At 40.3% G+C, this 27,638-nt stretch overlaps 1 protein-coding gene across 3 annotated transcripts in view; it reads left to right on the forward strand.

Annotated features, from left to right (window-relative positions):
- The window catches only part of gcgrb (glucagon receptor b), a 61,469-nt gene that overhangs the window by 12,119 nt on the left and 21,712 nt on the right, over nucleotides 1–27,638 (forward strand). Inside the window, exon 1 of one of the 3 annotated variants that reach the window (XM_085163316.1) lies at nucleotides 20,603–27,626. The exons of the other annotated variants lie outside the window; for them this stretch is intronic. The gene's annotated coding sequence lies outside the window, so the exon portion shown is untranslated. Of the gene's footprint in view, nucleotides 1–20,602; nucleotides 27,627–27,638 lie in introns of those variants that run through there. 3 annotated transcript variants of the gene reach the window in all.

Genomic DNA, 27,638 nt, shown 5'->3' on the forward strand with positions numbered 1-27,638 from the left:
TATGTAGTAATAATTCATGTTAGTGTTCAATAAAAGATGCATTTTTGGATTTCACTGCAGATTTTAATGCTGCATTTATTTGGTTGCAATTATTTGTTACAATATCGTTTTTAATATTGCTTCAAATCCAGAAGCCACACAGGAAGCCTATCAGCTGGTGAATAATATAATATTATACACAAGTTCCTCTTCCACTATGTCACTGTTAGATACTTGTTAGTACACTTTTATTAGGTACACTGTGTATATGATTCACTTACTAATGTAGTATAGTGATAGGATGGTGACGATGGAGTTGCTAGGCAGGAGGAAAAGAGGAAAACCACAGAGAAAATTCATGGATGTAGGAGGACATGCAGAGGTTTGGTGTGACCAAGGGGCATGCTAGGGACAGGATGAAATGGAAGTAATTGGAAGGAAGGATGGAATGGAGTTACACTGCTGTATTGGAACAAATGTATCACATCCTGCCGTAACTGAATTTAGTCTTCTAGTTTGAAAAAAGGCTATTTTATGACTTGTTTTATCTTATATCTTAGATATAAATAGGGAACCATGTTTAAACTGAGAGAGTCAAAGCTACAGCCAAACATTATCAAAAGATTGGCATATTTTAATGTGTATTGCGTTTACCGTATGTTTTCATTGATACTCATTGTCAAACGTTTCAGTGTAGCAGAGTCTGTTTACTTATCTTTGTCAAGAAACCATTAAGATATCCTTTGAGCAGAAATATAGAGGAAAGAGTTTCTTATTCTAAGTCTGTGTTAACTAAATCCTCAGTGCAGACAGTTTTTCCTGCAGCGATGTATCACTCTGTAGTTTTTTAGTTGTGCAGCAACTGGACCAGAAATATGCTGGAGAAAAAGTGGAATGAAGATATAGAGAATTCATCGCTTCAGAACTTATCCATTTTACATGAAGAGATAATATACATCATAATGTGATCTATCCTGCATAGCTAAGGGGGAAAGACAGAAGAAGATGGGGAAGAGAAAGATAGACAGGAAATTGTAGAGAAAAATAGATGAGGTTTGCCTGTGCTCTCCGGCACTTGGCTGAGTCAAGTCGGACATTTTGACACAATCAACACAGATCTGCTGTCACTGCTGTTTCCTGTCAGGAATGAATCCCAATAGACATTCCCCCAGTGCCACTTACTCATTAATTACTGTATATAAATAGGCAGTAAACAAAGGCTGATGAATTAATTCACTGCCAGATGCTTTTCCGAACCAGTGTGGGCACATAAACATTTTTATGTAACTCTATCTCTAAGATAGATACACATGCCTGCAACTCAAAAAAAGAACTGTGATGTGTCCAGGTTTATTGGTGTTGAGATCGCGCAGGTGTTCTGGTTCTGTCCATCTGAGCTTTACTGAATGAGGTTTTATTTGGCTCGTGCACTCACCCGTGCATTCTCTGCATTGTCTCCGCGCGGTTATGTAAAAGATAGTAGTGCTCGTGGAAACAGTATTTAGACTCAGATGGGCGACCATTTACCCTCCAGGATATCACTTACCCCTCCGTGTCTTTCACAGGCACCTAATGTTTTAGTCATGCTCCATGTCTGTCGTCATGACTCCTGTTGTTGGGACAACCAATGTCCCAGCTCTCTACAGGACACACAGGGCAGCTAAAGTTTAAGCCAATCTACTCTGGTACATGGAAAGTGATGTTAGGTTAAATAAATTGCTAAATTACTTTAATGCTGATGAATAGCCAACAATATTAAGTTGCAAGTTCTTTTTTGTAAGAATAAAGTGATAATTACAGATACAAATAGAAACCACAACAATAATATGACCTAAAATCCCATCTCTAAAACTACATTCATGTCTGATAGGAGGAGCAGCATATCAAAGACATTACATTCATACAAATGCATAAATGTAATGTATATGTACTATATTATTGCACATTTTAGTGGATTACCCAGTTACTTCCAGAGGAAAGTAATTTGTTATCCAACTTGTTACAGAACTTTCATGTTACTCTGTAACAGAGAGTCCTGACCTCAATGTGGTAGAACACCTTTGGGATGAATAAAAGCAGAGACTGTGAAAAGGAATTAAAAATTCCCATAAACACACTCCTAAGCCTCTTGAAAAGCATTCCCAGAACAGTTGAAGCTGTAAAAGTTGGGCCAACATCAAATTAAACCTATGGATCAAGAATGGGATATCGGTCAAGTTCACATGCATGTGAAGAAGACGAGTGAATACTTTGGCTAATAAAGTGTATGTATTCACAGTCAGTCAACAAGCCATAATTGACCACGTATTTTTGTTGCCTTGTTGAAGGACTGCACAGTGTGTTTCTGCATTCCCTGTGATTGAATTCCCACAATCCCTCTTGTTGTATAGTTTGAGAGCTTAACTTAGAGATGTAACTTTTTTCACAGTAGTTCAGAAAAATCGTTTTCTTTTGGTAAAATTTATGAAAGTAAAAGAAAATATTACAGTTTCTGTTATAAAAATGATCATTTGTCATGACAATTGTCACCAAGCTCAAATCTTTTGATGAAATAATTACAGCTTTTTGTATTCTGTGTCATTTTGGCTGATGTGGGTACTTGATCAGATGCAATCATACTGTCAGATAAGCGGAATCATTTCAAAAAATTTTTGTTCTGATAATTTGGTTAAACAAAATGGGCGTTATTTCACGCAGCCTGTTTGTGATCCATCTAGCAGATGGTGACAAGGAGGGAAGACAGAGTAGTGGCAGGGAGAACGCTGTCAGGTCAATTGAAATTTATGAATGATAGCTCAGTATAAGACTTGAGAGGTTTGAACATCTGTTTGACTGAACACAGATGTCCCTGTAGCATTATTACACTGATTGCTCTGTTGCTCTGATTACATTCCAGATAACATGGAACTTGGAATTCAGCTGCATTTTTTTTACTTCCAAGAAATGCAATACATATACATTATCTAGTTATGGCTGAAATGTAAAGTGGGTAATGTTTTCATAATGAAGAAGAATGTATGAAATAAAAAACAATATCTGTAGTTATGCTGCGCTGACTGCAATGTCATAAAAGTGCAATGGTGCAATAATATTTTAGATGCTTCATCACATCACTGGAATGCGCTAGAGCCCTCCAAACTTGAATTTTGCAGATACTTCTGTCAGTAAACTTTCATATAGTACACTATGTACACTTCTTGCTTAGGTGATTTTTTTCAAAGTGTAGTTTTGTCATAAATTAACACAACTAGCTGTATGTTTACTGGAAATGATTTTCATGGTTAACATTTGCCATTTGCCTCTGACCAAAGTTGTGGGAAGGTCCTTGGGGGTGTTGAACTGCTTCCCTGGAGGGGTGTCTAGGTTCTAAGATATAAAATGGATATAGTATTCCTTTTCACTTGTCACATTTTAATATAATTCTACAAAGCTATGTCGTTCTTGCAACTACCGGAAGTACATACAAGTACATACAAGTACAACTGAAATGGTCCACACAGCCAAGAAAAATATTCTGGCTTATAGAAAATACTATAACACTAATGACAATAATTAAACCCCGCAGGGCACATGTGTCAGGCACAAAAAAGGGTGGGCAAATCCATAATGAAACCTTTAAAACAAATGTCAGTCTTATAAGGCGGACACAGCAGTCAAGGCATACAGTCAACCGATTTGCACACAACATAGAAAACATTTTACTTGACCCAAAAGACAGATTTACACAGATAATCTGGTAACCTTTTGCAAGAAATTTAGGACTGTGAAATTACTGATTAATTACAATGTTAAACTGCATGGTGCCAACTCATAATAAGAGTTACCTTCATCTGTGTGCAGGTCATAAGACTCCAAATGTGACTTGGACATCAGATCTTTAGGCGATAAATACCCTCACGAGTGACATCGATGCCCAAAGTGTTAAAAAAGCCTGTGAGGACATTTAACTAGTGATAGGTATTGGGTGATAGCTCATTTTGAAAAAAGGCACCACATCTACTGATGTCTACTATGTAATGTCATTTGACCATGATGCTTGATACATGGGGCTTTACTCACACATTTCTACAATGAAAGCCATATGGCACGCCTATGTAGTGGGTAGCATTGTTGACTCAGAGCATGAGGGCTCGTGATTTGAATCCACTGGCTGGCATGTTTTAATGTTCTCTCCCGGTACTACAGATTCCTCCCATAGTCCAAAGACATGCATGTTAGGTTGATGTTAGGTTGACTGGTGTTTCTAAATTGGCTGTGGATATAAATGTGTGAGTGAGTGGTTGTCTGTCCCTTCAATAGACTGACAACCTGTTTGTCCATTAAGGGTTATAAGTGTACAGTATTCCACATTGAATGTTTTGACTGTTACGGAAAGCATTGCTGCTCGGTATCAGCCGATGCCTAAAGCCAATAATTGTATTATATTGAAACTAGAAAAAGTGGGATTGGTTGATCCCTAGCTTCTTTTTTTTTTTGCCTGTCCCGTTTGGCTCTTTTGCCATTAGAATTATTGTCTGAAGGCGAGGAAAGATGCCCAATGGATTTACTTTACCAAATGGACCATCCCAGCCTTGCCGTAATGATCTATTTGATTCACCTTTTATTGTTTATTTTATTTTTTATTTTCACTTGTTAGATACGGGACAGACTTGAATGAGGAAAAGAAAAGGGAGAAAGAAAGAGGGAAAGAAAAACAGCACAGAAGAGGGGCGGGGATAAAGGCCAAAAAACAAAAAACAACAAAATAAGCAGACAAAAAAATACATAATCACCTGGATCACCTGTTGAGAAAGAAAGCAGAATTAAACGAGAGCAATAGAATAAACAACATTACGATGATATATGGGAATATAACAGTAAATACTAAATATTAAACATTATTGTGCAGCACGTAAGATCGACAGCACACAGCGTGCTTTGAGGTAGGAGCCAAAAAGGGTGTCGTTTGTGTGTGTGAGCACCCGTGTGTACACCTGTGAGCATGGATGCGTTTGTTTTTAAAAGGTTCCTTCATGTAATGATCGGGTGTGGGGGGCCACTGCCCCGTCCTCCAGGGCATGAAGCAGGTATGGAGGAGATCAAAACTCAAGACATCCAGAGGCCCTCAGAACACAAGAGACCAAGGAAGACCAACAGAGGGGCAGCAGCGCCACGATCCCAGAAAGAGCTGAGGAGAGTCCCAGATGAGGGGTCACTCAGCAGCCGCGGAGCAGAAGCCAGGGGGGGTTGCAGTGACGTGCCCGTGAGCTCCGCCGGCAGCCAGCTGTGCCAGAGTGACCGAGCCCCAGGCCAAGAGGCTGAGGGCACCCCACCTGCGAGCGAGCCCCAGGCTCCAGGCCCCGACAAGCAGCCACCAAGGAGTGAGCCGGTGTGTACCTGGACGCCCATCCCCGGACACAAAGAACCACCAAGGCACCGATGTCTGAGGGCGTCTGCCACCGGCAGGGGAAGTGGTGGGGGAGATAGGCCTCCATACCTTGGAGGGCCCGAGATGTCCCCAGAGAGGTGGCGTCTGATACTCGACCTGACATATGGACACAGACAAACAGGCACACACAGATACAAACATCCATTCCCACCCTCATGCTCTCATATGCAATTACTCAACACTCACCCAACGTGGAGACAGACATAGAGAGACACTGTACACACAATCCCTTGCTTCAAGTTATCTAACAGGATGCTTATGGCTTTCCTGATTAAACTGTATCCACACCAGAACTGTAAAATGGAAAAAGGAAGTTACAATAATAGTTAAAGGAAGTGGATTATATTTAGCATCTGTTGTATCTGGGGATTAGAGCAGCGCATTGAGGCGTGAATGATGGAGTTGAACATTATCTGACAAAAATTGAAAGGATTTATCTAAATCTTTCTGAATTAAACCAAAGAGGTTCTTAAACATTAAGTGCCCATTTTAGAAGTGCTAGTGTTAAAGTGAATATTTAAAATTTCAATTTAATGTCCTTTCTACAAAAAGTCTGACAGAAATGGTAAGATTAAGCTTTCATTCCCTCAATAGCTGCTGCTGTGTGCGCAGGTTTGGCTTTCTTTATGTATGACTAAACTCACAGATGCTGAAATAAGTGTTCAAGGACAGCAACACACAGAGCAACAACTGCATTGATCTTGAATAACAACAAGTCCTCTAATTCCAACCTTGAATCACACTTGAGGTCTTTTGTGAATCACTGATATTTCACTTTATTGCACTCTTAAAACACAATTTCTCCCAATTCCAAACATGTAATCAGCCGACACGTTCACAACTGACTATCTTCTCAATGTGTGGAACACCTGTCCAGCTCAAGTCATTATGCTGCGGAGCTGAAGCATGCCAGTTTAAGAGGCTGATTCACACGGGCGTACAGCCACCTCCTGTCACCGTAACCACAGTGAACAAAGAGACACTCAGTAAAATGAGTACACAATGTTCCATGACATTCAGTCCAGACTACTGCTAAAATCACCCAATTAAGAAAACGATTGAGAAAATAAACTACAAAAATGTCAAAAACAAGCTGTTCTGCCGTCTGCCGTCTTCAACCAAATACCTTCAGGATATCACTGTCCAAGAAACATGCAATAGTTTCTGATGAGCCTAAAACAAAACGAGAAAGCAATATTGAATGCACCCAAAAGATAGTGTGAGTTGTCTGTAAGAAGCATGCCACTTGACTGATGCTTCTTTTAAAGTGGCTGTCACAAACTATGACGTCAGGAGAGTGCCATAACCATTTGTGCCCACTCCTGAGGCACACTTGACTCACCGAGCTGTTCTAAACTACAGATGTTGCTGCACAAGATAAATAAATGAAAAATTACTTCACAGTCAGAATAGGAATAGAAGATGTTAGCACAGAAAACAAATTCATAAAGTCACAAAGGTTTTTCCATTGTTTTCTCCCAGACGTCTGTAGCCACCACCCACTATGCTGTCTTGCCCATACTTTCATTTTATCCATCAGAGAGACTGATGTTGTAATGTTTTGAGCAAGATGATCCACTGTGGTGACCCCTAAAGGGAGCAGGTGAAAGAAGAAAATAAAGAGACTGACTTTCTGTAGCCATGTTAGGCGCCAGGTCGCAAAAACTACATTGCAGGGTGCATTGTCAGCCTAAACAGTACCAAAGTTTCCTCAATTCCAGCAGTGATGGCATTAATTCTGGTATTTGCCACAGTTTGCAAGAAAAGCAATTCCTATTTCTATACATGTTTTGTGTCATAAGAAAGCAGAATTAATCTTGGAAATCCAACTTGTACTGCTTCATATACACTTTCAAGCTATAGGAAGCTCACTCTCACATTTTGGCACTCTATTTGAGCTCAGAGTTTCCCATCTCTCCTTCTAACATGCATGACTGGATGTCGTTTCAGCCGCTTCAGCCCCTGGTGAGCTATTTACTCATCATGTCCCAATTTCTCAATGGAACATATTTGGGTTAACTTTTGGGGAAGCTGATGAGCTCTGGCCCTAGACAAATAGAATTTGGCTTTCTTTGCATTTCTGTATTTTGCTCCTGTAATAAATAATTTTGGGTTGTCTGAATGAATTGTGGACATGGTTACAATGAGCTGTATCACAAGAACAGAGTTTTTACTACAATGGAAACATGATGTCAGTGTGATATTTACTGATACAATCATGTGAGTCTTTAACTCTTAAAAATACATTTGATGAACAAACACACGCTTGCCGTCTGCATTTTTTTTGAAGGACGTTATCGTTCATTTACTACAATGAAACTCTGATATTCATGTTTTTTCCGTGCTGAGTACCCAAAGGTAAACAGGTAACACTTGAAGGAAAAACTTAAGGAAAAAGTCAAGAAATTTCAGTTTCACTTGTTTATTAATGTTTCTCTTTTGGGCTTCATTGGAGCATATATCTCCATTATAGAACTTGTTCAGCAAAGATATTTGAAGCCAAACTCACCACTCAGCACTAAACACAATGGCACCACAACAGTGTTGTGTGTAGTGCTGGCATCTAACTGATCTCTGGGACAGGGACTCTGATAGACTGCTGCCTCTGGCTGGGTGAGCTTCATGTTCAAGTTCAAAGAAATCCAGATTGGCAAGAGAGCCATGTTTAGCTTCATGAAAGTGTTTGGCATACCTAGATTGCTGATGTTGTACTTCAATTTATGAAATGTTGGACCGGAAACTTCTTACCAGTATGTGGATGGGTGAAAAATATGACTTCGGATCGGTTGTCTGCATTGACTTCATATTTGAAGTTTCCTTTTAAATGAAGCCAAGTATGCTTGTTTGTAGTATGCACAAGGTTGTCTCGGACTGTTTGAGCCCACAGAAATGATGAAGGACTTACTTTCAGTGATGCTTCTGCTTTTTACAATCTAACAGTGTCTTTTAAATTGATGACCGTTGTTCAATTCAGTGGTAAAAGGTTTTTTTAAAACATTGTTTTATATATATATATTTATGTCAGAGAATTAACGACCTTACGTCTGAAAATTGGTTGTCAGCCACAGCTCAAAAGGTCCTTAATTTAGAAGGTCGCTAATTTAGAAAAAAATATTTAATTTAATTTAAGAATGAATTTTCAGATGTCATAATCTACTTTTTTTTTTTTTTTTTTTTAACAGCAGTGGTTTTAAACCAAAATTAAATCTTTTTTTAAGGTAAAAAGAACAGAAAAGCATGTAAGCGCAGAACTTTACCATCTCATGTTTTATATTTTCGCAGCCTCTTTCTTTTTGTGTGTGTGCGGATTTCCTTCTTATTCTTTCTTCTTAATCTGGCAATGAAAAGATCAAGAGGCTGGTTGAAAAAATGGGTGAGGCATCATGTTGATATCTTAATGAAGCCACTCATCTAAGCTCCTCTGTTTTGACACTGATGGTCTAATGTTATGAATGACATCCATCGCAGTCACAGGAGCTTTGTTTTTTTACTTACTTTCTGTTATCTGTTATCTGTTATTTTTCATCTGAAGCAGAAAGACATCAGATGATTGGTTTTGTTGTCAAAGCAAAACTCCTGCTGAGTTAGTCTACAGGTATCAGTGCCCTGCACACACAAACATATACACGAACAACACTCTCACAAAGTCTTGCTGTTTTCACCTCATGTGTTTGAGGCAGGTCTGTGTTGGTAATTCACACAGCTTTCTTTACTCTGATACACAGAACACACTATGGACTCCAGCAGGTACATCCTTAAGACTGTTGTGTGTAAATATTTGTGTGTGGTTGATTCTCTGCAGAGCACTTTTAGTGCCATTGATAATGGACAGTATGATGAACCCTGGATAAGAGAAAGTAGTCCATGCAGGGTGATTATGGAGGATGACAACAGATTAAGCATAAAGTGTATCCTTGTATGCATCTTGCATAAGGATTTCCTTTTCTGTCACTTTGACATTGCATGAAGTTCAATTCAGTTCTATTTGAATCAATCTCAGTGTTTTTGCAGTGCAGGAAACTGTGGGACTTGCATCAAAACACTGAGAACTTAGTAGAGAGCAATAGGACAGAGCCAAGGTTTTGTCACTGTGCTCACAGCTTTGAGGCATCCAGGGAGAGATTTTATCAGAATACACTGATTCTAACATTTTCCCCTCTTGTTCCAAATAATTAAACACTCCTTGCGGCAACAATCACACGCATATCAGTTGCAAAATAAGACACGCTTTTCTGTGTTAAATTTATAATGCAGTTTACAATAAACTGCCTGCCACAAATCTTAGTTACTCAGGTTTGTGTGATTCATTACATTGTATCCTTACTTGGAGAAATAAATGAAGGAGCAGATGAGTTGCTCAGCAGCACAAATTCTGACTGATTATAACGTGTTAGCAATTTGTTGGAGGGCGAGTGCAGTCGGTCTGAGGTAGGATTCCTCCCACCAGGTGACCTGTGCAATTGTCTTGTGACCAAAAGTGGTTTCCAAGAGGGTGAGAGTGCCGCATGCTCAACCTCTAGGTAACCAGTTGGAGGTTGCCATCCTATTTTTAGACTAGTGTGATGGTAATCATGTACAAGACTGTTTCTCACATATTGCAAAAATAGTGGATACTGGATTTTGGTCCATTTTGTTAGTTAATAGGGCAACAGTAATTTATAAAATCCCAATGATGGAGAACACCAACAGCTCTGTAAGAGCTGGGTTGAGGTTTATTTATTTCCCCCTATAGTTTTTCCTGCATTAAATCAGATAGTAGAATATATGCAATATAAAAACACAGGGAGCCAAGTTGTACATTTAATGGGACTGTTGTATTGGACAAATGTTTTGATTCACCCCTCATTTCTCTATGTTTCGTTTCCAAAGAGTCAGACTTGTAATTTTTAAAGGCGTTTTGAGCAGTAGTTCTCCAGGCTTTCTGGATGTCTTTCAAAAAATGTCCTTTGAACATTGGCTGCTTTTTTGCTCTTTTTAGAATCCCAGTGTTTTGAGTTTTTATCTACCTTGCATATTTGCTGGCTTTACTGCATTTTGATATTCAAAACTTTTGCTTCTCATGAAGTTTTGTTCTGGGTTTTACGTTTATATTGTATCCCTTGAGTCTTTTATGTATTTCTGCCTCCTTGTGTTCCTGTGTCAGGTTTAGTCCCATCTCTGAATTTTGTCTCTTGTCCTTTTGTGTCAGTTTAGTGGTAATTTCTCAGTGTTTAGTGTTTCTAGTTTTACTCATTTGGGTTCTATTCTGGGTTGTTAGGTTGTACTCCATTCATAGTTTTCATTATCATGTTTCCCCTGTGTTTTGTCTTTATCTTGTAATTGTCTGCATGTGATTCCAGGTTTAGTTACTTCATGTTGTACATTAGTGGTTATTTGTCTGCTGTGTCTGTATATAATTTAAGGCCTGTTGTCTTATCATTCTTAATTTGTTTCCTTCTGTGTTCCTTCGTGTCCCAGTCTCATCTGCTCTTGTCCTTTTATCTTCCCATGTTCCCCTGTCTAGTCATCTTGTTCTCCTCTATGCTGAATTACCTCCATTCACTGTTCAGATAACTGTCTTTTCTCTTTGTGCCAGTTAGTCATGTCTTCATGCTTGTTTACCTTTTTGTCTGGGTCAGACGTGTGCATTGTAGTCCTGGTCGTTGTCGTAGTTACTTCCTGTTTTTTATTGTTGTTGTTGTTTTATTTATCTTGATAATCCCTCATCGCATGGAGTCACTTAACACTGACCTGCATATAAAGGCAGCCAACTCAAGGTATGAAGCTGTGTTGTGTCGGCACATAACAGACAGCTTAACACCCAATTTTAAATTTTATCTCCTGTTACTAGCAGCTTGTCACAAAATATATGGGTACATTAGCAGTAGCATTTTGCGACAACAAGTTAATTCCACAAGAAAATTTGCCATATCTCAGGACAAAAGATGGACAAAAGAAGGTAGGGGCAGGCCTACAAGGCATATAAACAGTACTTGAAAGTTATGACCTTAAGAAATAAGAAAAAATCTAATAAAGACCTGACACAGGAACTGAAAGTCACATCTGGTCCTTCAGCTGGTTAATCTACGGTTCCCTAAAGCTTCATCAAGTCACAGTGGAAAAGTAGATGTTAAGAACACATTCTTAAGGATGGGAAATGGGCAGAAAAGACTGGTGTATGCCAAATATTCAATTCAGTTAATTTCAAATCAGTTTTATCTATATAGCACCAAATCACAAGAACAGTCGCCACAAGATGCTTTCTATTGTAAGGTAAAGACCCTACAATAATAAATATTAATAATATAAAAATTATATCAATAGTAAATTCAGGGTTTTTTATGTATGTGGCCAAACTCGTGGGTTTACACTTTATTAAAGTTGATGAGGAGTAAAACTGAATATTACATGAGCAAATGTGAACAGTTATCTACAACAGCTGAACCTCCTCTCTTTGACACTGTATCACCAAACACCTCATGTTACCAGCTTCGAGAGCCCAACATACGTTGGCTAATGTGGCCAGTGTTTGGAAAGCTGCTAGTTTGATTTTCTAATTTATTCAGTTGTTTTCACTTTTATACTCAGAAAGAAATAACAGTTGGTAATACTGCAGAAGGCATGTGTGCATCTGTTACTGTGCGTGTTAGTCTGATGAGCTGCCATGTTCAAAATGAAAATGAGAATATTAGCAGAAGAAAGCAGATCATATTTACTTGAGGTCACTATTTAAATGCAAATAGAAAAACAACAGCGGTTGAAACACTGTTGATAAATGAAAAAATGGCAATGTAGAGACATGGATCAAAGGTTAAAATAGAAGTACATACAGTTTTAAAGCTTTAGATACAATTTATATACTGCTTTTTAATACTTTTCTCCAAGAGCCAAGTTCAGTGTCCTCTAATTCCAACTGCAGTCACAAAATTTCAGTATTTGGTTATTATTTGGCATTTTTTATGACTTTGCAGCATGTCAACTCACTTTGTAACGTGACGTCCGCTCTGGTGTGTGAAAATACCTACTAATCATGGCTGGAGTTCCACTCCTGTTTCCTTGTTTTGGTCATAATAACAGCTGTCATTCTCAGGTTGTACAGGATCGTTTTCTTTTTACTGTGTCATTATTAAACAGTGTTGTGTGGCATGCAGCTGAAAACCACCCATAGCTCTAAAATACACAATTGTGTTATGTTACGTGCTGCGATGTGCTCTCAAGTACCACAAAGAATTGGTTAGTTAAGCTCTTTGAATGACATTATAAAATACCTTATTTTACATATTAATTACAGCTTTCTTGACATTGAAAATATGCCCGTTTCTTTGTGGGTTCTGCTGCTTTACATTTACATTTACAAAGCAAACATTTACAGGGATTTTATGTTATTTTACATTTGACATGCAAAATCAGTCTATTTATGTAAATTTTATGATATTCTAAAAAAGCAGAAAAAAAACTGTAAAATACACAGTAAAATCCTTTTATATTACAATTTTTTTACAGTATGCTCCAAACACAGAACAGATTTTCAGCAATAAACATGGATATGTACAACATTATTATTTTTTAGCTTTCATTTTACTGTCAGTCTGTGCTCATATCTGTCTCATATACTTCTCATATTTGTAAATCCAAACATTCACGTGAGAGTCTGACAAAGATTTTTAGCTTGTGCTTTGTAACTGCAGTCAGTTGGAAGCTTCATGTTAAGTGAACTGCAGATGAAGCAAATACTCCCAGGGTGCAGGTGAAATGTGATAATAACTTAATACCTTACAGACCTTGTCTTCGCTGAAGGCATTTTAACTGTAGATGATGACATTAATTATAACTGCATTCCATTTAGTTGTGCCAGCGGCAAGGTCCTGGTATTGCTAATGGTGTGGACTAGGACACCTGAGCTCTTGAAATGAGATCACCTGACATGTAAACTGTGAAAAAATGAGCCAGCTTCATCCTTAGCTCTAATCAGACCAACAACTGTACAGATACACTTGTTGCTTTCTTATAGCCAGTATGTGTCAGCTTTGATATCACCATGTGCTGTCTTTAATTGTTTTTAGATTTAATTTCTATATTTGAAGGGCAATTATCAGATTTAGAAGAGCTATCTAGTTGACGCAAACTTTTTTTTATGCCTTCCCTAGATTCTGCATGATTATGCATAGCATGATGGCCTTCAATGGAACATTTAACTGCATTTGAAATAATAGTCCTTTTCTATTGCATTATGTGTTATCATACAAAAATCTAAATTATTTAAATACCTTAAAGGATGAGGAGGATCAGCTAGATCAGAGACTGTTCCTTCAGATTTGAGGATAGCACAGTCATGGTTGTCAAACACGTGCTAGAGGTAATTTTTCTGAGCCAGGATGTTCTTGTTTGATCAAAATCAGGACCTGTTAAACTTGTTTTTGTGATTTTCTGCAGATTTTTATTCGTGATTTGCATCACAAAACAGGACCGTCTCGTTGTGTCAGCACTGACACAGCGCTGACTCATTTGGCTATCATCCTTGGTGACAAGAGTTAGGACGTCACACAGTCCTTGGCAGTAGAATAGCCCAAAGACGGGTGCAAGTCAGTTGTGTCATTACAGGAAGGCTCTGAGATTTCTTCAATGTTCACCAAGTTTTGCACCAAGTTTTTGTTGTAGCGTAGGGAGTTTGAGGGAGAGCATTAACAAATGACCTGTTGAGATTTTGTTGTGTCAATGCACCCCCTTATGACACGTTGAAAACATGCTTGTTTTGGCTGCACTAACAAAATCATCATTATTCATTTTGCACTCTTTGTAAAAATACATTTGACACCGTGAAGCTTCCAGTGAAGCATCATGTGATGCACGTGGTGCTACACGCACTGAGACAATGGGACTACTAAGTAGCATTCCAAGTTTGGGAGGAGTTCTGGGTGCTGGATAAGGCAACTGCTTTAAAGCTATAGGTAACAAACTTTAAGTCAGGTACACTTGTTGCTTTCTTGCAGCCAACATTTTTCAACTTTGATGTCACCTTGCGTTATCGGAATTGCCGCTTTTTGCTGCTACTTGTAAAAGAAAAAGTCAAAGCTGGTGTTTTTTGTTTTTTTGTCACATTAATACTCATTTTTGAAGGGAGTCTGGTTAAGGTGTTGCTTCTGTAAGTACCCCACACTCTTTTTTAGGAAACACATAATTTAATTGAAGCAATAATTTAGTTTTGAAAATATACTGGAAAAGAAAAGACTACTATATTCATGTAGAGTTGCCAGGAGAAGGTGTATTTATCATTAGAATTTGATGGCATAGTTCATTCATTTAGATAAATGTGCAGCGGTAAAAATTACATGGCTGACACAGATTGATACATCTCTTTTCTCAAATAAAATTCCTTTGCGGAAAACTGATTTGTGCCTTTATTATCTTTAATTCAACAGAATTTGTCGCTGAGTTTTTAATGCACTTTTTTTTTTTTTTTTACCCCTTTGAGCTTTTCTTAAGCCAGTTCATTGAATCAGATTCCCTGTAATGTGATTTAAGCGGAATGGGACAGCTCCAAACAAACTAGGTTGAGTTATGGGCTGGCCCCTCAGGATGCAAATTCATGCACATACAGTATAAATACACTCTTTGTATCTTTCTGGCTTGCACGTCAACAGTTAAACTGCATTTTGTGTCTTGTGATGCCTGTGGCGCTTATGGGTCTGTTTAGTTTTAACATAATTATGTTTCCTCGTTAAATCCAAAATGTATCTAATCTGACAGAGATAAATGGAGCCACTTACTTCACTTACTTTTCACAGTTACTGGTTGAGCCCATCAGAGAGCACTGAGAACATTTAGTGATGTTTTTTTTTCGTGGGTTTACCATTAATTATAGTAATACTTTAAACATATTTAATTGAAGGACAGTCTTATTTACTGTGATCAGAAATGGGCATGCTGAATGAATACTTTCAAGGACCAACATGCAGCATGTAAATCAGTATTTTTTTCCCTAAGAGCGGATTAAGACATTATGTATGCATCATTCTTCGCTACTTTGTAATTTACATCTCAACAGCTTAAGTCGCTGATGCAGCTATAGAGCAGAATTTATACCATGAAATCACTCAATCTAAAGCTGTTTTTTTTTTCTGTAGCAACTGAAAACTTGGTCTTATGCTAACTCGGTTAGAAATATTACAATATGTGAATGTGAGTATTTTATTGAAAATAACTCTCTTTGATATTTAATGAGACTCGTAAAAGCTTAAACTTATGAGTGCATTTTATAGACTTTGAAGGAGGAATGAATAATTGAAGCAGTACAACAAAATACAACATCCAACACTGACAGTAAACAGTCCCCTGTCCCTGGATCTGGCAGCAAAGATTGAAGGATTTAAAGATAACCAGACCAGGCTAAGCTATTTTTCTACTAACAAATATAATAAAGAAATGTCAGCTGAATTAATTGAGGGGGAAAAAGAAAACTGTTTCAGGTCCTCCTGTGTATCAGATGTGAGGATTTTCCTGTTTTGTTATATTATTTTTACTACTAAACTGCCACAGTCAGTATCTAACACTGTGTAAACCAGAGCATTCCTCCTAAGTAGGATGACATATTTTATAATATAAAATACTTTGATTTTTGTGATTTGGTTGCATAAATATAGAAAAACAGAGCCTGAAGCATTTCAACAACTCTTCTGTCCTTTTTCTGGTGTAAACTGAAGAGCATCTGTCAAAATTATAACCTGTATTCAAGAAAAAGATAAATTTGGGATACATTCTTAAGGAGCCATGAACAAAATCAAGGATTTTAAGATGGGCAGACTCTATTTTTCCATTTACTTTAAAAAAAACAACAACCATGTGGTTGCTTACCATCAGTCGGGTGGCAATTTAAACTCGGAATCTGACCAAGTTGTTCTTGCCTGAACCTAACCAAAATGTGATCATTTAAATGTAAAAGATGTCAGACTCAGTGGGATACGCTTGAGGGAAAGTGAAACATGAAAGACACTCATCTCTTTGTTCGTGTCTGGATGTGAGTAGAACAGCTTGTCTGTGTGAAGAAGTAAAAAATCATTGAGTTTAGGCTCAGGAACAACAACTCAACTCAAAACCAGTGATATACTGACTGTTTCCTACTGATACGAAAAAAGGGATCGACAACAGAAACTTTTAGGGAAAACATTTTTAATACTGCACATTTTGAAGTACCAAGAAACAAAACACAGATCTGTGAAAGAAATTCTCAAATACTTAAACACATCATCAGGCATTTATCCAATGGGGTCATCTAGCATGTTGGAGCTTTTTGCATCAGGTGATGGTGTGAGCTTCTGCAGAAGACAACCTCGCCAGGAGGACACAGAAAGCATACTGGCAGCCTGTACTTCAAAACTGTGGGGCACATTTTGACTTTGCCTTGAAAAGATTCTGTACAGTAAAGGTTAATGAGACTGAGTGGAAGTAAAAAAAAAAGAGCATGCTGCCAAGATCTGATTGACCAGGTCGCAGTCTGTGTGCAGATAGTCTTTATGCCTGATAGTAGATCTCTTCTCCTAATCAAGAGTTATTCAGAGGATGCCTCTGCTTCAGAGGAGAGAGAACCTGAACATTTTTCCACAGTCAGTTTAAAAGGGAGAGATCATTTCAAAGAACTGAACATGATTTATCGATATAGCATTTGAGTTATAAACTATTTGGTAATTAGACTGCAATAAAGCAACAGGGTGGAGTCCGATAATGTACAGGACCCCCACCCCCTCAGCATCATTGTCAGTTAAATTAAAGAAAAAAAGAAGATTAAAGAAAAATGTATAAAATATATAATTTATGTATTCTTTCCACTAATATACAAAACTGTTGCTCTCTTTTCTTTATTTTGTACTTCAAAAAAGTTAGGAATCTATTCAAGTTTAAAGAAAAAGAATTTAAAAAAGGAAACATGAAGCCAGGAAAACAAAGTTCTGTACAAAATTAGTATGTGTCATGCGGTGTAGTAGGACTGCGGTGTAGAGCAGAGTTCAGGGGAAAACAACGTTTATTTACACGTTTACAATCACCAGGTGCAGATGTATACAGTGAGGGGAACGGGGGTCCTAGGTCCGAAAGGGAAGTCCGGGATTGGAGTCACACACATGCTAGCTCTTCTTCTTTACAGTGGTTGAAACAACAGGTTAGTCACGGGTCCGGGGAAAACTGTGCACTGTGAAAATAAGGTTACACAGAGATCGCAGCAAGTTTACAAAGCTTAAGGATTCGAGGCAGAGGTTCACTGACGTGTCTAGCATAATCATCCAGCGGTGAGGCTGTCTGCGTCCCGGCCTTAAGAGTCCAACCCGTAATCAGAGCCTGACGAGCAGCAGGTGTGTGCCAAGGGCGGAAGCCTGCAGTGAGCTCCGCCCTGGCAGGGAGGAGAGAGGAGAATGTACACCAAACACATGTGGCCTTTTGGAGCTGGCCGGGCAGACACGGGGACTATGCCAGTATGTGATATAAAATGATAAGAAGGATCAGAGCCATAACTTGATAAAGAACTTGATGTTACAGCTAGCTCAAAATACCATGTTTAAATGTCTCATATCTTGAATCATTGAGATTTTTGGGGGGTAATTGTTTGGTTTTGGATTGTTGTAATCCTTTATAGATATTCACTTATGTGAGGGGATCTGATTCACTGCTGCCATGGTAACTATAATGAAGAAATTTACATCCTGTCACGGCTGGCGGGGTGAGCCGTGTGGTGTGGAGGAAAGGAGGACCCAAAATGCAGACAGCGACTGGTGATTCGAGTGAGGTTTATTTACAAGTGGTAGAGTGGCAAAATAGGCAGTGAGGGGAGAGTATTTACAGTACACAAATAACAGAACCGAGGGCAGGACAGAACATAAACCTAAACTGGGTGAGCTAAATAACAAACCTGAGATCATACGAATGGGGTGGGAGGCAGAGAGACGCAGACGAGGAACAGGACACCATGAAACACAGACGAGCCGACAACGAACACAGACCGACACCCACTATAAATACACACACCAGGTAATCAGGAAATGGCACACAGGAGGGGACACAGCTGGAACTAATGGGCATAACGAGACACAGACCTACAAAGTAAAACAGGAAACACACAGACTGTTTTACACAACCAACTGGGGACACGATCAGAACGCAGAGGAGAGACACAGGTAGGGATGATAGAATACACAACTCAAACCCTACGAATAAATACAAGATCAGAATAAACTAGAAAAGTGATAATAATGAACTGAAAGCGCTGGGTCACCGACCCAGGACCATGACAGTACCCCCCCTCCAAGGGCTGGCTCCAGACAGCCCAAAACAAAAACAGACGACCAACCCAGGGCGGGCGGCGGGGGACCAGGATGGAGGGACCACAAACAAACAAAAAACAAGCTCCAGTGGCCAAACGAATTGTCCAAAACACAACACAGACTGGAGTTCCCAAACAGGGTCCCAAAACATAGTTCAGGAGGCTGGCCCGGAGGCTGACAACTCAGATCCAAAAGCCGACCGCGCAGGCGAAGGCAGCGGCGGCGAAGTGGAAACAGTTCAGGGGGCCGACCGTGCACACGGCAGCGGCGGCGAAGTGGAAACAGGTCAGGCGGCCGACCGTGCGGACGGCAACGGCGGCGACGGGGAAACAGGTCAGGCGGCCGACCGTGCGGACGGCAACGGCGGCGACGGGGAAACAGGTCAGGCGGCCGACCGTGCGGACGGCAACGGCGGCGGCGACACAAGTCCGGAGGCCGGCCGCGCGGAAGGTAGCAGCGGCATTCGGGAGGTCGTCCATATCGACGATGACGCCCAACAAGCGGCCTGGCAGATGACCGCCGATGTCGAGGCGGCAGTTTGGGACCTGAAGGTGGCGTGGCCCCCGCAGCACCAGGCGAGGAGGATGCTGAGGCTGGACCAGGCGAGGAGGATGCTGAGGCTGGACCAGGCGAGGAGGATGCTGAGGCTGGACCAGGCGAGGGCGTGGGTGAAGCCGGAGCTGGACCAGGCGAGGGCGTGAGTGAAGCCGGAGCTGGACCAGGCGAGGGCGTGGGTGAAGCCGGAGCTGGACCAGGCGACGGCGTGGGTGAAGCCGAGGCTGCAGCTGGCGAGGATGAAGCCGAGGCTGCAGCTGGCGAGGATGAAGCCGAGGCTGCAGCTGGCGAGGATGACACGGAGGCTGCAGCTGGCGAGGATGAAGACACGGAGGCTGCAGCTGGCGAGGATGAAGACACGGAGGCTGCAGCTGGCGAGGATGAAGACACGGAGGCTGCAGCTGGCGAGGATGAAGACACGGAGGCTGCAGCTGGCAAGGATGAAGCCGCTGCTGCTGCCGGCGGTGTGGATGGAGCGGCAGCCGGCGAGGATGATGAGGCTGCAGCTGGACGGGCTCCTCGGGCCCTCCAGCTGACGAGGCAGAAGACTGGACGGGCTCCTCGGGCCCTCCAGCGGACGAGGCAGAAGACTGGACGGGCTCCTCGGGCCCTCCAGCGGATGAGACAGGAGGCTGGACGGGCTCCTCGGGCCCTCCAGTGAGAACAGTCTCAGGACCAGCGGGCACAGGGGCCCCTGGCAGGCACAGAACAGAACCAGCAGGCGCGGAGACCTCTGGCGGGCGCAGAACAGAACCAGCAGGCGCGGAGACCTCTGGCGGGCGCAGAACAGAACCAGCAGGCGCGGGGACCTCTGGCGGGCGCAGAACAGAACCAGCAGGCGCGGGGACCTCTGGCGGGCGCAGATCAGAACCAGCAGGCGCACGGGCCTCTGGCAGGAACAAATCAGAACCAGCAGGCGCACGGGCCTCTGGCAGGAACAGATCAGAACCAGCAGGCGCACGGGCCTCTGGCAGGAACAGATCAGAACCAGCAGGCACACGGGCCTCTGGCAGGAACAAATCAGAACCAGCAGGCACGGTGGCCTCTGGCAAACACAAAGCTGACTGCAGCTGCACCGAGCATTGACTCAGCTCAGGCAGCGACAGCCGGGTGCAGTCCTCAGCTGGCTTCTTTACCTCCAGGGGTCCAGAGTCTGCTGGGGGCTGAAACCCAGCCTCTGGGGAGGCCCTGGAGTGCGTCTCAGTCTCAGAACTGGCCAGCTCTTGAGGAACGTTTTTATAGTCATTAGGTTTGTCTCTCTGCTTAGAATAAGAAGTTTTTGAACTGTCCTTTATGGGTTGAACTGTTATGGCTTGCTGTACCAGAGGAGTTGGTGAAGATGATGGCTGAATAGGTGGCTGAGCTAAAATCTAATATAAACCATTTCTACAACCACCACATGATTAAACGAGCCATTACGTAAATGCGCACAAGTCGCTAAACAAACAAAACCGAACAAGAAATTCTTTAGACTTCATGTAACTGGCTAAAGAAAGGCTGGTTAGCTTCCAGAGCTATCACTGACTCTAAACACCAAGTTTCATTATGCTCTGACCAAAATTCATGAGCTTCAAAAGAAGACCACAAAAACACAAATGGCTAAGACAGAAATTGGCTTACTGTCCTGATTTCCTCTGTTATTTTCGCCTGTAGCCGGTAGCCACATGATTATCAGCAGTTACCATGCCCACCTAGCCGCATCAGAGCAGTTTTCCGTCAACAGCCTCCATTTTAGACCCACCTACAGACACGTGACTGGACAGACGTCGCATGCAGTAAATTTGGGCCCACGTGGGTTTTGGCCGTGCAACATCTGATTGGTTGAAGTTACGTGAATGTGGTATCATTACTGTGATTCTATTGGCTCAAATAATTAAAAATAGGTGTCAATCATGCAAATTGACCAAAAGAAACCAAAGTTACAGCCCCTCAGAGTTTAAAGGGCCAGAGGCCAATTAAATGCTCCATGCGCACGGCAGAAAAGGGCCATTGCCATGTAAATGTGTAGTTAATTCTTCACAAATATATTTTTAAAAAAATGAATTTTTAGGCCTGTTAATAAAGTTAATTAATTTCTGCTCTTTAATACCTAAAAAATTCAACTGGCATAGTGTCTAATGTGTGCCAAAACTGGACATTTTTGTACAATGTCTGGATATTCATATATTGACAGTGCTGTAATTTTTCACTTTAGAAACATACACCTTTGCACAAATGATGTTTATATGTTGGTTACTGAATTTCTGGAATGAAATGTGAACTGAGGCATATTTTTAAAAGGGTTATATGCTAATTATTATTATTTTTTTTAATTAGGCAAGGATAAAATCTACTTACTTTTTCTGTGTTCCAGTCTCAGTAATTTTGACACAGTAATATCTGCTTCAATATTTATACCTCTGATGATATTTCATAAGTGTTAGCTTTATTTTGATACCACGATTGTAAGCACAGAGTTTGTAATTGCAGAGAAATAATCAATTAGTTTGGGGCATTTCATTTTCGAGCAGGAAGCTCAGAAACCCCTTTGGGTGCGTTCTTGAATGTTTTTGTCACTTCTGGTCACTGTGGTGTATCATCCTATGTCATCACTTTACGTTACCCTCATGTTGTGGGAAACACAATAAATCAAAGCCACTTCGTCTGGCTTTCTATCCTTTTGAAGATAAATCACAGCAAAAATTTCTGGCACAACTTCACCTACTTCCAAGGTGCATGGAGAGGATGAAAGAATACACAATGCAGGAACTCCAGCAACACTTAAGGGAAGATGAACAACTTTATTGACTGACCAATGCGTTTCGGCTTGTGGCCTTCATCAGGGTTTTTGTCCTTTTGCACATGAACCTGCTGTTTGTACTCGAATGTGTATGTATAAGCCCACAAAGTTGAGCCGTAATCAATAACTAGAATTCATTATTGGATCCATTACTGGAACATAATTGCAGTAATTGTTTAATGGGGTAAGGAATAATAATTTAAACTATTTAAATTGTTTGCTTGTTTTGCAGCAATTGTTAAAGAGTTTAAAGAGCTGTGCAACATTTTTGAACAGTTTAAAACATCTCCATCTTTAGCCACATAAAAAAAATGAAGCCAAATAATATACGTAAGCTGTTGGATTCACATAACTTATACGCCTCCAATTTGTTATACCCTGTTCAAAAGAGTAAAGACAAAGATCACTAATATTACTATGTCTTCATCGCGTGAATGATTAGACAGGGAAGTGTAACGTGCAAAGAAAATTAATACTAGAGAAAACCCACACAACAGATATGCCCAGAGAGATATGTGAGCAAAAGAATGCCCCAGCTTGTGTAACTGAATAAGAGCCAAGACACGTTATTGGACGGTTGCTTCATTCCCATTCTGGCTTCACTCCCAAAAAACAACACTGTGACCCTCACGTAAAAACCCAAACACTAAATCAAGACAGCTTTGATAAGAAATCACTCTTTGTAGACCTGGCAATGAAACTAATGTAATGAGGAAAATATATGATAAATAGCTATGCAGTAGCTTGCCAACCTCTGTGCAAAAGTAAGAAAATGTGTTTCTAATGGTACTTCTAAGTTATGTGCTGGATTATTTTCTGGCTGTCTGCAGAGACTTCAGAGCCATACTTTACTTCATACTTTACTTTATACTTTTGGATGTAGGAGAGCTTGTGGGTCTCCCCTTCTTTGACATAGAAATCTACTAAACGAGACATAAGATACTGAGCAACTGTATTGAGCAATTGGGAGCAGATTTATTTGACAATTCAACCAGGTCACTTTGGCTGTTTCTTTTCCACTTTTTTATTTTTTATATTTTTATTATTTCATTCTTCCATTTCATTATACAAGCAGTCCTAGTGTGGAAGACATGTGCATTGTATTGTAAAGACAATAATTTTATCAAGCCCAGAGAGCATAGTTCTGGCATGCTCCACTGGAGCCTAAGAATGGTATGTACTGGCCAAGCCTTTCCCCCATGTGCTCTCTCTCTCTCTGTCTGTCTTTTCCTTCACAGAACTTTTATGATGCTCATCTGGACACTGCGTTATGCGTCATCCCCTAGTTGGACACCTGCCCTGTGGCGCAGTATTGCCATGATTTGATGACATAAGACAGAAATGCTACCTTATTGTGAATGTAGCAATCAGCTAAAAGCTGCTAAGCCCATCTGCCATTGGCTCAGTGGTATCCAGATTTCTTTCCAACCCAAAGTTGAAGTCCTGATATTTCACATGAATTGCAAAATAGGACTATTTTAATATATGAATAATGGAAAAAGAAAGTTGACTGTCTAGTTTTCTTAAGCCAATACTGAAAATTGTAAACACACGGTGTGAAAGTAGCTGATGAATCTGGATAGCAAAGAACCGTAAGCCTCACAATTACATAATAATAATAATAATAATAATAATAATAATAATAATAATAATAATAATAATAATAATAATAATAAATTTTATTTGAAAGCGCCTTTCAAAACACTCAAGGTCGCTGTACACAGTAGAATAAAAGCAACATAAAAGCAAGCAGTTTACAGAATCATAAAAGCATAAGACATAAACAAATAAAATAGCAGAGTAGAGAGGATATGTGGGATAAGCTATTTTGTACAAGTGGGTTTTGAGTTTGGACTTAAAGAGTGAGAAGGAAGAGATATTTCTTAAATCAGGAGGTAGGGAATTCCAGAGTCATGGAGCAGAGCAGCTGAAAGCCCGGCTCCCCATGGTTTCAAGACAGGGGGAAGGGACGGAGAGTGAAAGGGAAGAAGAAGATCTGAGACAACGAGATGGGGCGGTGATCTTAACCAGATCAGAGAGATATGGAGGAGAGAGATGATGAATAGCCTTAAAAGGGTATTTTGAAATTGATGCGATATTTGACCGGAGTGATGTGGTGGACAGAAGGGGTCCTGGAGATGATACGGGCAGCAGAGTTCTGGACGCGTTGGAGCTTGTGGATGGATTTTTGAGTAAGACCAAAAAGAAGTGAATTACAATAATCAATCCGGGAAGTAACAAGGCTATGGACAAGAATGGCAGTGGCATGTGGGGTGAGAAAAGGACGGAGACGATTAATGTTGTGCAATTGAAAATATGCAGACCGAGTAACATTATTAATGTGTGAATTGAAAGATAAAGTACTGTCGAGGATGACACCCAAACATTTCACAGAGGAAGAAATGAAGACCGGTGAGTTATCGATAGTAATAGAGAAACTGTTGGTTCTGGATAATGTTGATTTAGTGCCTACCAAGAGGAGCTCGGATTTATTACTATTGAGTTTGAGAAAATTAGAAGAGAAGGGATCTAGACCAGTTTTTTTCAATATTGGGGTGATGGCGGCAATTTTGAGGGAAGCAGGAACAGTTCCAGTGGTAAGTGAAGAGCAGATGACAGCAGATATGAGGGGAAGCAAAGAAGGTTGACATGCTTTAACCAAACCTGTAGGAATGGGGTCTAGCTGACAAGTAGAAGGTTTTGACTTACAGATGAAATCTGAAATATCAGTAACCGAGGGGAGCTGGAAAGCAGAAAAACAGTGTGATGGGAGATGAATTACACAGGAAGAGCTAAATGGAACCTCGGAAACCAGTTCTTGGTGTATTTTGTGAATTTTCTCAATGAAAAATAACATTAAAGAATCCCAAAAGGAGGACGAGTAAAGATGAGCAGGTAAAGAATCTGGTGACCTGAAAGAAGAGTTGAACAGTGAAAACAGTATCTTGGTTAAGTCATCTTTTGAACAGATAATGGTGGAGTAGTAAGCAGATTTTGTTTGATTAATACACTCCTTATAATACATAATATGATTATTAAACATTTCCTTGTGGATATTCAGACCAGGTTTCTTATAAAGGCGTTCAAGTCGTCGTCCTTTTGCTTTCAGGAGCCTGAGTTCAGCTGTAAACCAGGGTGCTGACTGAGAGAATGATACAGATTTGGCTTTGAGTGGGGCAACAGTTTAGAATACTATTGAGACTAGAGTTATAATAGGAAACTAAGTCCTCTTGGGTAAGCAGGTTATGAAAATGCAAATGCCTAACTACTTTTAATAGTATGCCAACTATATGTCTGAGGTCCATGCAAAAGATACAAGCCTGTGCCTGTTGGTCACCTCTGTGTTTCCCGCTGCAAAGATTTTCCACATAAGCCAAATCAGACAGAAAACAAGATGGGCAAGAATTCTCCCCCGAGGAGGTAGAAGGAACGATAAGGCAGGGAACAGTGGGTTCAGAAAACTTTGGCCACAGGCATTTGTCTCCTTGCATCTGACAAGCCATTTTGCTTCTAAGTGGTTCAAGGATTATAAAGTAGAAGGATGGAGGAAACAAAAGGTGAACATATGAGAAAAGGTGAAAAAAAATATGGCACTTGTTCTGTTTGTGAAGCATAACATCTGCTGAAGGAGCAGATTCTGGATCACTTCCATCACACACCTCAGGTACTCATAAAATACAGGCTCACTCCCTTACATGCACACACACAAAACACACTCAAACACACTCTTATGCCAAGTGCACCTAATCTGATGAAGATAACAGTGATCCCTTCAAGACCATAATTCAAGCTATTCTATGTGACTTCACCTTCTCTGTATAAGAGTCGAATGGACAGCACGCAGATACTGGAATCGTATTAGCTCAGGTTTCTAGATGCCAACCCAACACATTAGATAAAAGTCTCATTTTGGCTTAAAATTGATTAATTATTAATCAAGTTAATCTGCACAGTGGTTTTCACTCTGACTATTTATTTGGCAGAAAATACTTCCAAATGTTCATAGTGAGGTCTGTGACAGAAGCAGGAACGTTTTATATGGAAAAACACTGTTATTGTTATTGTTTTGTGCAGCTCAAACCCAAATTCCAATCACTTCCAATATACTGAGGTGCAGACAGAAGTGCTGCAAATATTATAAAAACATAAACAGATCCTACTATAAGTCTAACTACTTTAAGGCTAGATGTAGAATTACTGCATGCATAATGGTCTAAATTTATTTCAAAGGTTTTTATAGCACAGAAAATGGTGTTGTAGCTCTTTGATTGCAGGTTAAATTAAATTCTAATGAAGAACTTAACATTTGAAAAACACTGAAAAGAAATGACCACTATTAATTTAAAAAGCCAACTTCTTTAACTCAAGTGATAACCTTTTATGCATCTAGTTTATTAATCTTATGTAGGCTCACGTATTTAAATGCAAGCAGTTTAGCAAACCAAAACCACTCCAGTGCCTCCTTTTCATGCTGTGTCTGAATGAATCAGCGTCATATGCGGTGTCACCGGCGCCTGTTCAGTGCAGGATTCTTATTCTGCCTGCCACAGGCTTTGCAAATGCGCCTGGAAAAGCGGGGAGAGCCCAGAACAGAGTCATACCTTCAAAGATAAATCAGTGCAGACAGAAAAAATCTTTTTTTAATAGTTTCATCCTGACTGCCACGTTGTTTTTTTTGCATTCTTGGGAGGTACTGATAGAAAGCATTGAAAACACCAAGCAAACACAAAACAAACTAAAATGAGAACTACGGAAAAGTCCTGCAAAGAATATTATTGGAGTTAAAGACCATTTGGCTGTCAGTCACCATATGGGGCCGAAGGGTTCACCAAGGCAGAAACAACATAATTACAGCTCTGCGTTACAGCCACTGCGCTCCTGTCTCTGCTACCACCTACATACTCTCCATACTAATTGCCTGCTCCTCCTCACATAGGGAATGATTATTGATTTAAACAATATAATTGGTTGGCACTCACGGCAGATAATGCACTTATCCATAGAAACTATGGCCTGAATACAAATGTACAGTTTGAATTAATGGTGATGGGGAACCATGTGTTTAACAGCTAATTTTCATCACTGGTCATTACTTTGATCAATTAAACTTAAAGTTTATGATGCCTGAGAAGCAGTAATCACAAGGCTATATTTCTTTCCCTCACTTTCTCTTCCTGTAGTTTCTGTATGTTTTTGTTGTCGTTGTTGTTTTTGTTGGTCTGTTGTGCGTTTTACACGTTGTGCAGTTAAATAGAGATGTGTGGGAGGAAGAGAGTGACAGGCACGGCCTTAGCCTGTATCTGGTACACTGATACCGACATAAGAGGAAAATGAAAGATGACATTTTTTTAATGGAAGAATCAGATTGACCATTTGACTTTCTTCATTCATTTTATAGTTAACAGTTTAAACAAAATTATAAAGAATTGCTGCAAGGCATAAATCCATACGTGGGCGGCTCCTGTAGTCAACTGTCAATAATTTCTGTTATGAGCTAACAACACAGTGATTACAGAGATGTTACACTTACACCTCTTTCTTCCCTAGAAAGCAGAGGCAGAGAGTGTGTGAGAGCGATAAAGACAAATGCATAATGCAGGTGAAGGCTGAC

This window comes from Neolamprologus multifasciatus, chromosome 6 (genome assembly GCF_963576455.1).
Source record: "Neolamprologus multifasciatus chromosome 6, fNeoMul1.2, whole genome shotgun sequence".
Lineage (NCBI taxonomy): Eukaryota > Metazoa > Chordata > Actinopteri > Cichliformes > Cichlidae > Neolamprologus > Neolamprologus multifasciatus.